Source organism: Ornithodoros turicata, chromosome 1 (genome assembly GCF_037126465.1).
Source record: "Ornithodoros turicata isolate Travis chromosome 1, ASM3712646v1, whole genome shotgun sequence".
NCBI classification, from domain to species: Eukaryota; Metazoa; Arthropoda; class Arachnida; order Ixodida; family Argasidae; genus Ornithodoros; species Ornithodoros turicata.
In genome coordinates this window covers 35,403,532-35,418,116 of record NC_088201.1, presented here as the reverse complement: position 1 = coordinate 35,418,116, position 14,585 = coordinate 35,403,532, and the positions used below count along the sequence as shown (strand labels likewise).

Here is a 14,585-nt window from a genome sequence, read left to right as displayed (position 1 = left end):
CGCTACGCATGCTGGGACTTCAAACTTCCGGTACGAAATTTCAGTTTCGCTCTATTGTTGCAAAGCAAAAGTTTATAAACTCTGGCTTAAAGGCAAACCAAGATGAGTTCGCCTGGCAATGCCTCACAAACGAGTAAATACTTCGCACAATTCTTTTGGAAAAGTTTAGATTTCGTGACACTTCGTGCATGTTTCGGTTCCGTTTTGCGCCTTCTCTGAAATCGCGATCTTTTTCTGTGCGAAATGTTCAGTTACAACGCGGTTAATTTGTCGTTTCACCTCTGCGTCACCTCTGGGACTTCTCGTCATCAACAGGCCTCTCCACCCTGCTTTGATTACCGGACCCCTTATCATATCCATCATCAACTCTCATCACGTACAAGTGGCACTGGGGCAGCGCCCAGCCTGCTGGCCGGCATCAGCCCCATCTCATCATCTATTTGTGTGTGTGTGTCGTTTCAGGTAACAAAGATAACAAGCAACATTTCAGATATAATACAGCAAAATGTATATGCAGTGTTTTACACAGCAATCGTCTGCACTCTGAGGATTATACGCATGTAGCCCTTTCCTTTTAGTTTGAGACGAAGTTGTGACTTTCATGAAATTCTTTTCACATTATGAGTTAATGTTATCAGAGCCACGCACAATTCAACATGGTTAGTATACTGCACGGCATTTGGTGACAAGTGCCTACACCCCTTAGTTCAATTATGTTTTGCACTCTTGACATTTTTCCAAAGGCGCAGGATCCCAGGGTACGCGATAAATTTTATGTCAATTTTCTGCTGAATTAGTGCAGTTAAGCGCTGAACATCCGCCCATTTTTACGCTGAAAACGCGCTGGCGCTATGAGGCTCCAGCAGGACTTCGGACCGGAAGCGAAAATCCACGTGTCATTGCAACCTCCCCTGCGTTATTTTGACAGGAAGTTCCAAACCACCCTCAGATCTCCGAAAGAAGCGCTGCGAGGAAGCCCTTTTACTTTTACTTTTCCAAGCTTTTGCTGATAACGGCAGCATGGTATCTGAAAGAACAGCGAGAGGGAAACAAGAAGGGTCGAGTGACCGTTTGTGTTTCACCGCATCTTGCATTGATTTGGCGGAGAAGTGAGCTAGGCCGACAATTTTCGCGTCTTGAAACGACGTTTTTCGCTTTTTTCCCCTGCTATTACCAAAGCAGTATAGGGAATGCATTTTAGCATGCAACGGGGTAAATCTGACGTGCGCTTTCTTTTCTGTAAAAAAAAAAAAAAGAAACAACAACAAAAAACAAAAACAAAAAATGTGCGGTTGACTGGTCAATTTCGAAGATCAATCGGAAAAATTCAATTTCTCGTTAAATACATTTGATAAAAGTGCTCAGAAGTCATGGCGAAATCTCCCCCGAGATAAATAGCGTTGACTCCATAGTGTTCAGACAAGTAGATTTTTTTTAATGCGATTTTTTTTCATGTTAGGTGAAGCACCCTGTAGACCCGCATTCAACAACAGGGCGTAACAACACCGTACGCATAACGCACAAGAACCAACCGTTAGCCATGTTGTCTTTTCTTCTGGTTGTTGGAAACGGGGAGACCTTCACTGTAACGTTGTACATAAATGCAAAGCGTTACAAGGTGGTAGTAGCGATGATGTGAACAGCTTGCCGTTGTCGGCGTTGCAGTTGTGGACAGTGTCACGATTGTAGCCGGAATATTAGATAACATCATGGGGGCAGCAGGCGATTCGGATCGATATACGGTTGACCGGCACTCCAAGTTCTAGTCCAAACTATTAGAGGTCCAAAAACTTGACCAAGCACATCATTAGGATTTCCACGCGTTACAACTGGGGCGTATACGAGTCTCGTTTCAACGAATCAGAAGCGAACGTGATATCATTCTGGTTGCTTATTGGTCCTGAGCGTATTAAGTAGTAGTTCTGTCTTTAGTGCGAAGCAGGGCAGATCGCACTAACCGAAGTAGAACATGCAAAAAAATATACGTATATAAAAGAAGGAAGAAGTATCCAAACTTTGCTCGCGCGACTCTTGTATTGAATTGGACTGAATTAAAAATAATATAGGGATTGTGGCTCCAAAGTGACTTTTAATGCAAGCAACCATTCAAGCAAGCATGCAAGCATTGTTCCGGTTCAGTTATTGTCTGATAAACTGTTGCATAATCAGACTGCGAAACGGTGCTTTATTTACTTAGCAGTGTCAAATGTGTGTAAATAAAGCCCTCGCGAAAAAGGAGACAACAACTGGAAAACTGGTATTCACTGTGTCGCGTCACTGTGTCACCGGCACTACGGCTACATTGTATTATTTATAACTTGTTCTTGCTGAATTCCAACCCCGAAGAGATATATTTAAATTATCCATTTGCCCCAGAACGATGCACGACTGGAACAGTCTTCAAACAGTATAGTGTTCTCTGCGAAAAAAAATGCTCATCAGTTCCTTAATAGTCTTGAATATGCGTTGTACACCTGCCACACCCGTAATGGTCCACATGTGTAGTAGCAACAGTTTTTTTCCTGAAATAAATAAATAAGTAAATAAATAACTTCTTCATTAAGCAGTCTTCCTCTTTCCTTCGCTATTTTCGAATTTCCCATGTCAAAAACCTGTCGAAAGGTGCCATGCGAGACAGTTTGTATTGTTGTGCAGTTCAATACAGCTGGGATAGCTCTCTGACCCCATCTGCTTTGTATTCATGCACGTTAACCTGGCTTGCCATAGAAGACTTGAATGAGAAAAAATAATAATTCAACGAGTTCAGCTTTCCTAACGAAAAGAAGGATACAAAATTCATCTCGTGATATTCGACCCTTTCTTCAACACAATCCTTTAGACATAATTACAGTCCCCATTCTGAATGCGCCATTCTTCTTTTGTGCACTTCACTTTATCGGAAGTGCTCGCAAAGAACCACACATAAAAATGCGGGTGAAAGTGAAGGACTCACTTTGCGCCAGTCACAACATAGAGAGCGTTGTAAGACGATAGGGAGTTAAAACAAAGTAGCTATCAATGGCAAGGAACGAAAAACGCCCTCAATCAGAGAAGGTGGTTAAAGAAAGAATTCAATAGGGAAGCGAGAACTCATTCCGATATTCCTTGTGGTGTCAAAGTAATGAAGATATTTAAAAAGGATGAATGCGGGCCTCCGGGGTTCATTGTTAGCAAAAAGGCGCCGTCCAAAGGAAAGATAAATTGCACAAAAGAAAGTACTGAATACCAGAAGAGAACTTTTTTGTCTACAGTATGTCCCACAGCATTACCTGTGATACGTCAACAGGTTCGGGCTGAAATTTCTTCACCGGGGCGCCGTGTATTGCCTTTTCTCTCTCATGTGCCGTATAGGATTGTTAGAGCAGCACTGTTAAGCATATCGTACGCGTTAACTTGTATTCACTAGATCTACACTCGTGTTTGTCGTTCACACGAACTCATTCATTTACATGAGCCCATCTAGTTATGTATGTAATGTGTCCCAACCAGCATGCGCATCACAAAAACACACACGCACGAAGACGCAGAGGTAAGAAGCGGTAATTTCGGGCTAAGTTAGCGGAATTAAAGCTTCCAAGACAAGTGTTTCGGTCCTTGTACAGGATCTTGACGCAATAAAACCCCAGCGCTTGAAATAAGAACAAAACACACTCGATCGCTGTACTATCTACTATTTATCTTCCACAAGAAAAAACGCACTTTCAGTTATGTTTCAAGTGTCTTGATGTGTCCAAAAGTTGCATGGATGGAGCCTGAGCCAAACCGAATAGTTGTTTCCGCTCTAAGGACCATGGAGCATCAGAGCAATCTTTCGATTTGGCGTGCCGAGTGTCCTGGTTGTGGTTTTGTGGGACGTACGCAAGACATTAAGTCATAAAATTCAATTTCAGTTAAAGCACCTCGGGAGAAGCAAGACCAGCAGCACGAAGCTCAAGGACGTTCGAAGACAGTACAAACGAATACTGCATAAAACACATGGGGTGAACCGATCGAGATTAGCATTGGCGCACAAATGCACAAGATGGTAATTGATGTTCTGAGGCTGCAACACATAGAAGGGACAAATACATACAAAGCCTCAAGTGCCTTTAGAAATTAAAGGTAGAAGAAGGAAGTTACAGTCAGTCAGCTGTAGGACTCGAACCCACGTCTTCTAGATTACCGGTGCAGGACTCTACCAATTGAGCTAAGCTAACACACCTCCACAGCGACTTCCAAGGGTGCGTCATCTGAAGGGACAAGCCAACCACTCTCTTACTCATCCCACTTTCACTCTTACATGTTCTCTCACTCATACACACATTCATACGACGGGGTCGACGCAGGCGGCATCTGTTCAACAGATGCAAATGCAAATGCAAATTGCAGCACAGATGAAAATTGCATTAACTTCTGTGAATATCATGCGTTTCGATAACACATATCAATAACCTATACTTGACCAATACACCCCCAACCTTGAACCTGACTTTGTTTAGGAGAATGGATTTATGTAAGAAACCAACCTCCTGAAGGAGGAGGCCAGCCCTCATATGGCACAACTTGAGACACTCTATAAGATTCTTCACACATTTTTGAAAACTGTACAACACTGCAAGGGAGTGTTTACTTTGCATGAAATATGTCTTGACTAGTAGATTTCAGTGTTTTCTAATGCCTAATGACGGCGGATTTTCGGTGTAGTTCTTAGAAAGTTTCTACAGCGTTCCACTCCTAGACTGGAAAACCTCTCCACTTCATCGTCAGAATATAATTGTTGTTGTTGTTATTCCTACAGCGCTCAGAAGATGACAAACAACCGCGTTTCGTTCTTCACTCACATTTTTGATCACTCACAAAATAAAGGTGCCTCAAAGGAGAATTCTGATCTCACTAAGCGCAAGAAAAATACAGTAAAGCCTCTTTATAGCGAGGTCACTGGGACCGGGATAAAGTTAGATATACGCGGAAGTTTCACAAAAACGGTAACAGTAACCTCAGAAGCGTGCGGAAATACCGCTTGAGATTTTAAAAGTACTCAAGTAAGGAAACAAACTGTAGTGATGAGCACCTTGGCAGGCTTTCAATTACGATAGATTACGAGTACGATTTCAGATTACGATAGTCGGTAATGCGAAACTTGAGCGCAGCTGTTGAGGTTGAGTTATACACCTCGCGCTGAGCCTGTGACCGCGCCTCTTCTTTCGCTCTTTTCGTTTTGTCTCTCTTTTTCTTCTTTTTATTTTTCCTTTTTTGTAAGCGGGAATAGCAAGTCGGCTTCTGGAGCCAGGCTAACCTTTCCCCTCTTTCCTGTTTTGTTTTGCAATAAACCTATATCCCCCCCCCCCCACTGTTTTTATTTTCCACTCATAGTACTTTCTTCAGGTAGCGCTCCTATCCTCATTCTTGATGGTCATGATGGTCATGAGTGTGTTTTATTACACTTATAGGCAGAAGCGGCAAACCTAGCGTGGCTCATTCGACTGGTCTCGCAGCACCCTCCTTCTTCACTTTCCTCCTCGCCTCCTCTTCGCTTTCGCCGTGCCTTCCTTCTTCGCTTTCCTCCTCGCGCCCTCTTCACCCTCGCCGTACGCTCCACCGCTGCTTTCCTCCTCGCGCTCTCCCGTACTTTCATCCTTCGCTTCGCTCTTCGTTCGCTCTGCCGGTTACAACGCTGGCGCCACTCGACCCAGAAACGGGCGCCTAAGAACTGCGCTCTAAAAAGTGAGCAGGATTCGCAATACGGGCTCCTATCGGCTCACATTCCGATGTAAGCGGAGTCGGCTGGCAGCACAATTCAATAATACGGTTAGAAACGCATGCATTTAGGCATAGCCTGCGCAAAACTTCGAAGGAAGTGATAATTCGAATAAAGCGGATTTGTTATAATAAGGACTTACTGTATGTCTAAAATTAATAAACCAAACAATATCTTGTCTGCTTTGAGCCGCCTGCCTCCTATACGATTTTGCAAATATATACGATTTGGATACGATTTGGATGTACGTTTTTATAAATACGATTTCCACCTATGGCTAGACGAGGAGATTTCAGACTCAAGTTACGTGCAATGTGTAACCTTGTGAGAAAACAGGGACATAACACGTAACAGGGACGTAACAAAAAGCCCCTGTGAATGGACAAGTGGAGGAGTGAAAGTGAGGGGACAACTTCATTAAACTCGACATTACCCGAATTCGCCTCCTTCTGTACGTTGATTACTGCCTACATCGAACTAAATGTTTTCCCGATTGCCATGGCAAGCTACACTGTGACGGACTGCAACAGTCACAAATGGGAAAAGTATGCATAACGGAAGTTCGATCATGAAACTGTGGTTTGGAAACGCAAAGCTTTAAAGCATGGAAGGCGACAGGAATAAGCTTTGTGTGACTCCTCGTGTTTAGCGTGCGCTGCCGATGTAACCTTAAACAGTCCGGACTTCCGGAGGGTATTCTGATCGCGAATGCTTTCGATTGTCCTCTACACGTATATCCCCGTAAAATAGAAAGTGTAAACGCTTTCCCGTTATAAAGAAAATTAATTAAATCCTACGGTTAACCCATATCCGGCTTCGGTTTCTCGGTGACATCACTGTTGTTCCCGGCGTCACAATTGTGCAAGACTACACAACAACAATCGGCACTTGGTTGAGGCGCAAAGTGAGATTTTCAGGTGAGATTTGACCAGTTGGGATTGGCGATTTGGTTTTATAACTTGTTATTCTGAACTGTGTAGCGTATGACATTTGTTATGCAGGTGTTGCTGCTGTAACTCAGAGAGACCCGTCTGACAAATGTTTATGCTGCGTACACTGTAAACTTTTTCACACCTTTAAAGGTGTGCGCTATGAACATTCAACCTGGTTGCGTAACATTGCATTTCCAGGATGATATTTTACAAAATTTGGAAAGCATTACTAAAGATCAAGTGTCAGTGCAGATCTTGCTTTCATTATGTCTTGGATATCGTAGGTACGAGCTAATGCATATATCGATTATCGATCGATAATCGAGCACGCGCAAGTGTCTACAATACTGCTGAACAATGTTGAGATGTTGCAAAACTGAATTTTTGGAGGACAGACAACACTCGAGTAAAGAAAATTTGTGCGAAACCGTGCTCCATTATGATTTTACCAAAATTACACCTAAAAAGGCGTGCACGTTGTTACACCTTTAAAGGCGTGAAAAGATTTAGAGTGTAGGCCAAATCTGTGACGAGAACGAGGTCGACACTTGACTTACTTATATCTTAAAATGGCATTGGTACTGCACCAAGCTTTTGTCCAGGTCGATGAGTACTGGCTATCCTCAACTGTTTCAGGGGTTCGGTCTCCGCAAACCTGAAAAACGACACTCACGTTGTGTTTTCGTTCTTGGTCTCACGTTGCACTAAGCAACACCTATGCCTCATCGCTCAACACCGTCACATATGCAGTATCCAGTCACTGCTGATAAAAAGCAGTAATGCCATGCGTATTGAAAGTACGGGAACCAGCAACGCACAAAGCACAACACACTGCCCGCCGAGAGGAGCCGAGCCAGCCAAGCAGCAGACGCCGCAAAGGCCGGAAGAGAACGCTCCTGGCGTCACGACTGTTTGAAGTGTGGCTTTCAGTCGGGGGCACAAGATGCAAGTTGAAAATTGCATTACAAATTCTCGGAGCCGAATATAAACGAAATATTTTGCATGGTGGCTCGGAACGATGTAAGGAATCATCTGATAAGGCCATCTGGGGCACATACTTCACATCTGGGGTCCACACTGTCCCTTTAAGAAGATAAGTGCGAGCAATTCACACTGTTCAATCCGCGCAACATATATAGTTTCCGCGGAATAGTTCTGTAGCAGCTGGTCATTTTTTATTTTATACTATTATATACTTCTCTGTGTCTATCTAGTTTCCGACTCACTTTGTAGTGTGGTTTTTGACAACTTGTCAAATGACTTGCAAACTGTATTGAATAAAATGCCAAATTCAGTAGCGCTAGTTACCATTAACACATTTAGTTTGGCATCTTGAAAGAAGCATGTGACGATTCTTGTATGTTAACTGCGAGGTAATTATTCGTTAATGAGCCAACAAAAGGACGCAATAGGCGCTAAAAATTTTATATCTGGGTGGAGGCCAGCGAGCGACCCCTTTGCACACAAAGGCCCTTAATTCCCAAAGGCCGCTTATCCGCTGGCTCTTTTTTGGTCGTGATTTATTCGCCGGGATTTATTGCCATTTTATCCCCTGGCCCGCACTTTATCGTTTCTGCTCGCTTGATTTTTACAGCGGCAGTCAGTCGACACATGGTGAAATATAGATTGGAGGAGCAGAGCAGCAAAAACGGAGACTTTCACTGGCGAGAATTAGGGAGACGGCCCCCCCAAATAAGTCATCGTGCACCATCCCCCAAATGCATTCCGGAGCCCTGGTCACGCAACTGTCTCTGCGGCCGTGATAAATCCTGTCTTTGCTTCTGGTTCTTTATATACATACATACTGCTACTTCTATTGCCCTTATTTGCTTCCACTTTCTCCAGACCGATGTGGTAACTCAGTTCTCCATATATTTTTCGGCAACTTTTCTTCTCGCAACAGCGCGAAGAGGGCGGAGGGAATCGTTTTTGTTAGAGGTGCCAGTTTGAAAGACCTTTGATTAGGGATGGTGACAAATTGTTGCGGAGGAGAGCAATGTGGATGACATGTTGATTCCAATTTGTTAATGCTCCGTTCTCAGTAACGCTTATGGATGTCGCTTCTTGAAGCGCTCGGGAACAAAACGTGAAGAAGAAAAATATTCTGCTGGGGTGCTTGCGAAGTGGTTGAGGTCAATCGTGAGCTGTAAAGCAAGTCACTGCATAGCGCTTTGATTTCGAGACACATCGCTAGGCAGTCTTTCCACTACCTTATGAAAGGCTTACAGTCGACCCTCACTAATATAGCCATCACCACTGCCGCAGATTTTGGACATAAAGTGAATTGTTACACAAACGAGCAACATACTATATGCACCAATGCAAACGCTGTGCGTAACACAAGGCTGTGCAATGATTTACGTAGTACAAAAAAAAAAGAATTGTTCAAGTACATCTTATAGTTTACGAATGTGTTTAGCATAGTTTCAGCACGTGAAGCGCCACATGATATTGTGCAAGGAGTCTGTTAATCACAGGGCAATGTTGCTTGTTTGTTGCAGGCGCCGGCCCGCAAAACTGCTAGCGACATTGAACTAGTGGGAGCAGAACTCCACGACTGGCACCACATTGCGAAGGTAAGCATAAAATGTCGTTGTGGCAATGGCGCAGCTGGGCATGATGGGTGATATGGCCGGGGCAAAGACCCTGCACGATGTGCCCTACCCAGACCTCTAGGAGCACTTGGGTTGGCGTCCGTTGGATATGCAACGCAGTCTTGCAGGGCAACTCCTCTGTTCGAGGCCGGTATCAGGCACAGAAACCCCTTCCTGGGGACGAAGAAAGAGATAGCAGAATGCGAACTATTTGTCTAAAACGCCACACTCTCCAGAATCTCTTCGCGGCAGCTTGAGGAATCAGCCGAAGACCATGTAGCTGGGTGCTCTGTACTATGTAAGATGTCCAGGCATCGGTAAAGTGGCAGTGCTCCACTGAACAGTCACAGTTCACTCCACATTGGTCTTCTGCACTTTTAAACATAGGGTAATTTCACCGCATATAACACGCTCCTATAGCCAACCATAATCCCGGATGACATGTTATCTCCCCCTGATATGTTGAAATGGGTAACGTACGCCTTTTTGTGACACTTATGCAGTAATATTGAGTGCCGCAAAAAGACGTACGGCCCTGTACGTAGACTCTGCACCAAATGTATCATTTGGAGCAATGATGGGCCTGGAGTGTTATGCCTCTTTAGAGAGCACGGTCAGGCCTGGGAACATCACAGTCAGAATTCAATAACCATTTGTCAATGACCTGCCTAACTGTGTACAAAAATGTCATGTCCTGCAGTATGCTGATGATATTAAGCTATTTCTAGCAGTTGATAACTAGCACGACTGTGATGCATTGCAAGATGACATCTCTGATGTCCATCGTTGGTGTTTTGGCACCTTGCTTAGTTTACAGATTCCTAAAACAATCGTTATCTCTTTTACTAGAAAGCTGATGCCAATTCATCACTGTTGAATACCCAAATTGTCTAAAAAAACGTTCTACAAATGAAAACGCAACTTTCTTTATTGGCTGCTGGAACGTACGTTTACGCGTGCACACTCAGGCATTTCTCGTTGGTCATTGCAGTATGCCACCATAGCCATACTCATGTTTTAAAAAGTGCACGCACAATTACATATGCATATGGGACGATCAAAAACATTCTGTTTTGCCAGTTAAGAAAGCCATCTACCACGAAAATATATCGCTGGGTGTTACTCCGACGAATCAGCTACAGCTCTTCATCTACGCCATGTCCAGAACTCTCTTCCTTGTGATGTTCGTTACATTCTAGAACGGCGCTCACAGACTGCAATACTTTGATTCCCTTATTTTTATCAAGCACAACATGAACTCGGTGACTACTTGTCACACCGTGTGTTTACAGAAGTTGGTTCTGGGTGCTAGTGGTGCTCGCCGAATCCACTGATTGCGTAACACGAAGCAGCCTGAAAGCAGCGTAAAGTAGCTTAGATGTGTAGCTGGAACACGGGTCTTGCACTGATGACCTTCCTTTCGAAACAACGTGAACAATGCAACGGCAAACGTTAATAAAATGGTTCAAATGGCGCCGAAATATGCAACCGTCATGTTATATGGCGACCAGGAAAAAAATTGCGGAAATATGCAATTATATGATGCACGAAGCCTTGTAGAATTGCGTCGTTGTGGTTGGTAATGTGTGGAGAAACGTTAGGGTATCCGTAAGAACGCATTAAAAAAATATACATTTTGCATGAACTCCCGTGCCCTATAGTGATGATGAACGCGCCGCATCTTTCATAGCGCGACACCTTGCATTCGCTGCGAATGTGACCCTCTGTACCATACCGCAGACAACCTTTATCCCATTGTAGCTTCTCATTGCTCGGCCCGCTCGAGTTGTAAGGAAATTCCGCACTCACTTTTTCAGCTGAAACTTGACTATGCTGGCGGCTGCGGCTGGCAGGGTCGGGTCATCCAGGGAGAAAACGCCTTCACCGTGTCGTACAGCGCCAGGGTACGGGCAAGGATGCATACTCCATCTGGAACGTACTCAGGGAGCCTTTTAACTGCCACGTAAAGCGTTCTCGTTGTTTAAACGGGAATCACGGGTACTTCAACATCGTCCAGAACAAGTCGGCCAGTTTCGTCAATAATGTCTCGAGCTCGCAGGATCTGGCTGTCTACTTCAGAACACAATCCACCCTGGTGTGGGATAGAATGTATATGGTCGTCGCTGACTAAATTACAGGCAGTGTTAAAGACACCATCTAATGAAATTCCATCGGGTTCGTGTAATCGATGGCGTAGTCCTTAGGAGACCTTGCCGTACTGAGTGTCGCTGACGCAACGGTTATGCCGCCAGACATGGTACAAAGTTCCAGGGCATATCACACTATAAGAAGCCAGGAAGCCGAATCATCGGAAATCTGCAAAGAGTAGAAGAGCTCAATGAATGAACGTCCGTTAAGGCGATCAACGTCTTCTTTATGTGCTTATATCTAAAACGCTTATATCTAAAAATATCCAATTCTATTTGACGCAACTTTTCCAGTTTCTTCGAGAACACGCTTGAATTCCGCTGGTGCAATAGGAGTGTTTAGTGTGGCTATCCTAGTTATCTAAAAAGTAAAGAAATGAAATTTTGGTACCTACTGTGAAAAGATCAGCGGCTCACACTCTCCCCACGGAATTTTCCGTCCTTCGTCCCCCTTACCTCCAGCCGAATGAAAGAAAATATATTGTGAAAGAACATATCACAGATATAAAAGGAAACATATCACAGAAAAAATAGTGAGAGAGTCGTGCGAATTGCGACCGTTCTCCAGAACACTGGGTGATTTGAAGAGAGAAATACTATTTAATGCAGCGCCTATCAGATATAAATGACGTGGAGTTAAAAGCGTATATAGTGCGTTGTCAACTTCACAGAGAAGCTTTTTTTGTGTGTGGACGAAGAACTGTACTACAGAGTACGTTAATTTTACATGGTTATATGCAAGAGGTACAGCGACGATAAAACTAGAAAATAATTGCTACAGCGTAACACCGACCGACGTGAAATTTTGTCAACTCCCCCTTTCTCATAAGTTTTTAAATCTAAATTCGACAAAACGTTAATGAAGGGTCTTGTAATAATATCGATGTTTCGGCGCTGCTCCCATATAAATACTATTTATTCACATAATTTTATCAAGAAAATGAAATATTTTAGGCTAATGTTTTTTATAGTTCGTGGCTTTACGTCGCGAGGCAATTATATGTTCATGAGAGACACAGCAGTGTCAGCAGTCTATGAATTAATTTTGCCCACCTTAGACTTCTTTAACCTCAGGGTTCGAAACCTCAGGACACGACACACCGTATTTAACGTCCCTCGTGGAAGGCGTGTCCACGTAACTTGTACCCTGCCACCAAGTTGCTGGCACCCTCGGCCAGGTTCCAACCCGCAACCATGGGTTCAGTAGGCGGACATGCTACAGCTTGAGGCAAAAGTTTACGGAACACTGGGGTGCCGCATTTCTCCATTGGCGTGACACCCTAGCGGCAAACAGGAGCGGACACAAACACTGAGAGATGGATAGAATAGCCGGCACTCGTTTCTTATTAGGTCTCTTTCTGATATCTAGTAGGCGGCGGCTCCGATGATGAAATACGCCAGTGCCGTGTTCCGTAAACTTTTGTTCCAAGCTGTACCAACTGATCCACCGAGACATTTTTCTTCTTCTCTTTAATGAGTGTGAGACAAGAATGGTGCAAACATCCTAACACGTCCTGTGTATACGCCAAACAGTTACAACACTAAATGACATCAAATATTGGCGACAAAAATTCATTGCTCATTGTACGATGTTCATAGACGCATCGAAGCCTTTCTGCATCTTCCCGAAAAATGTCCCAGGAACAACAGCATACAACTTTCGCGACTTTCACACACAATGCATACCTACCGACATAAACATGTCCAAGGGCATTTGTAGAGTAGAAGGCACTGGGAAAAACTTGATGGAATAAGGGTTCACAAAAATGATGCTTTTGAGGCTCGTTGGAAGACTTACCAAAATAACATAGCATTCTGACATGAGATGAAATAGTGATCAACGGTTTCCGAGCTGTTGCACCAAGGGCAGTCTGTAGACCACGGTACAAAAAAGCCACGTTCATGGAGCCACGCTTTTACAGGGGGTGTTGCTGTATGCAACCGGAAAGAGAAAGACTTAACTGCTGGACTAATAGAGATTCTCCATATTATAAAAAGGCTGTCTTGTCCTAGGCAGCCGTGAAGATCTTTACACTAACAAAAAATGAAGGGGGGGGGGGGTAGTGTCGAAATTAGCCTGCCGTTGTTGGCCACACGCGGGTGGGCACGACTATAGCCAGAGAAAAAAAGAATGAAGGGGTGATGAGTTGAAGGTGAGGTATGTTAACAGGATGAATGAAACCGATGAGACCGAAGCGCACTGTGGACGGGAGGTACGCTAGAGCGGTGTTTGCGCAAGGCTCGTTTCCTGGAGGAAACGCACGAGGTTACGAGTTTTTGTAGATCGTTCTGCATAAGAACCTCCGGGGTATAGGATGTTCGCCAATGTGCCAGTCATGTGGTGTTCAAGGTAGGTTCCCCGCATAGGTTTGTATACGCGGCATCCTTTCAGGATATGTTCGATGGTGTCAGGTTGATGACAGTGAGCGCAGCTAGCATCATCCCTATAGCCGATCTGGCATAGTTGCGAGTTGGTGAACGCAGATACTGTGCGTAACCTATGGAGCATGGCTTGTATGGCTCGGGATTGGCCTTTCATAGGAAATCCTTGTTCTAAGTTGGTGAAGAGGGGACGCTTGCTTCTAGACGTTGCCGCGTTATCCAAGAACCGGAACCCTCGGATCTCCGAATGGATACTGACGGGCTTTTGCTTAGCTTCCAGATAGGTTTGGGTGACACTAGAGAAAGTAGGTAGACCAAGCGCAGTTCTTACTCCGGCGCGATGAATACGCTCAAGGGCCTGCCATTTTGTAGGCGCAAGATCTACTTTCGACGTCACGGTGAAGATAAGAGTACGTGATAAAATGAGGGATCGATGCAGGGTAAGCACCGATCGGGCATTGCAGCCCCATGATTTTCCGCTGATACTGCAAAGTAAATTAAGCGTTTTCTTTCCTTGGCGGATGATCTGGTTCACTTACTTAGACCAGCGTAATGCGCTATCAATGATGACACCAAGCTATTTCCCTGTCGCGCATTTTGGGATGGGAGTTTTGTGGATGCTGAGACTAGGAAGATCTTTGCCCACGTACTTCGCATGGGGAATGCGAACCGTGCATTGTGACTTTTCTGCGGCGATGCTTCCAGCCGTCTCGCGAGCAGGCCCGTACTGAGCGCGTTCAGGGAAATATCAGCTGTGTGACGAATTTTCTCCTTGCTCGTTCCCACGACGCGG

At 44.5% G+C, this 14,585-nt stretch overlaps 1 long non-coding RNA gene across 1 annotated transcript in view; it reads left to right on the top strand.

The window, feature by feature from the left end:
- LOC135377982 (uncharacterized) overlaps positions 1-11,377 on the top strand; it is a 291,104-nt gene extending 279,727 nt beyond the window's left edge. Inside the window, exons 2-3 of the long non-coding RNA XR_010418234.1 lie at positions 9,171-9,245; positions 11,081-11,377. This is a non-coding gene — a long non-coding RNA (uncharacterized LOC135377982). The remainder of the gene's footprint in view (positions 1-9,170; positions 9,246-11,080) is intronic.
- Positions 11,378-14,585: the final 3,208 nt, after the last annotated feature.